The sequence below is a fragment of the Neltuma alba genome, unplaced genomic scaffold, assembly GCF_004799145.2.
Source record: "Neltuma alba isolate B1F8T4 unplaced genomic scaffold, ASM479914v2 tig00013391_pilon, whole genome shotgun sequence".
NCBI lineage: Eukaryota > Viridiplantae > Streptophyta > Magnoliopsida > Fabales > Fabaceae > Neltuma > Neltuma alba.
In genome coordinates, this window is record NW_021637651.1 from 33,935 (window position 1) to 35,485 (window position 1,551).

Below are 1,551 nucleotides of genomic sequence, written 5' to 3' on the forward strand. Positions count from 1 at the left end.
AGTGCGATATTAGCTGTTCATTGTAATAGCTGTTGCATTTGATTTCAATTAATTAATTAAAATACACTTGTATGTGTTGAAATTACTTAGACGTATGTGATGAAAATAATATTGAAAAAAAAAGAATTAAGTATCACACCAATAAAAAAAATATTGTTTGGTAATAATACTCACTTAAAAATTGTACATTCAGCATATTATAACATAGAGGTAATTAGTGTATTTTACGCATGATAACAATTTTGTTTTACGCATTATACGTAATTTTTTAATTGTTATATCACTAGGGATCACTAATGACATCCAAATCTATTTCTTTTTGAGCACTAACTACAAATTTATGTAATTATCCTCACTCATCATAGTTTTAGTATCTATCGAAGAAAAAGTTACATTGGTTGAATTATTTTCCTAGGTTAGGCCTCTTGAAGAGCATATAGCCAAATAGGCCCTTTTCTATTTATGGCTCCATAAATAGCCGAGGGTGTGTGTGTAGATATATATAGCATATCGCAGTTTTTGCCCATCACGTTACTCAAAGCTAGTTGATTAATTGCTACCATCAATGAAGGCATTAATCATGTATTAAGGAGCTATATATATACACGCAAATGGGCTATTAGGATTTAGGAATTAGAGTAAACCTATTGGCATTCTACACGAGATCAAATCGTACTCGTAGCTCTTAGCGTGGAAATCTCTGTTTTTTCTTTGGGAGAATTACATTCAAGTCCCACACAAGAGAAATAATCACTGTAAAGTCCCAAGTAACAACCTGAGCAGCCTGAAATAACAAGTCCTACAGTGAGAATGACAACCTTTGGGACTTGTTTTTTAATTACTTGGGACCTCATTGTAATTCTCCCATTTTCTTTTCTGCGGCCAAACTGAAAATTACTATTGAATTATTTTCCAGGGTGAACCTGACTTGGGGCTATAATATTCAAAGTCTTTGTTCGTTAACCAGGACTGCTCATTTAGTCATCATGTTTAATTTGAACCTTTACATCTATTCACATGAAGAAAAATCATATTTGGAGGCTTCTAGGTTCCCTTGTAAAGAAAATGAGATTTACAGTACTACTTCCGATCTTAAATATAAGAACTAGTTGCCTAATTTGGGTAGATTAAGAAAATAAGTTAAATTAGTTATTTGTAATATATATGTGTTGTCTTTCTTAAAATATCTCTACTAATTAAATTTATTGGTTAGAATTACTATTATTAGAAAGACTATCTTGAAAAAAAAATGGACAAATATAAGAGACAAAGTGAATTAGGACTTTATATCTAAGACTAAAATAAAATTCAAACAGGTTCTTATATTAAGGTTAAGGATGGAGGCAGTAAATAATTAAGATTCAGAAATATCCTGATCATCGGAATAAAAATAAGAATACAAATACAAGACTTCCTCGTCGATTTTGTACCAAATAAAGAGCTGCCATATGCGGCATTATCACAGGATAAATGGTAGTGCTGTTTAATCAATTGAATGTACAATCAATATTTTCTACTCTAGTCGGTAATTAATTACTCCCTTTGTTTCAT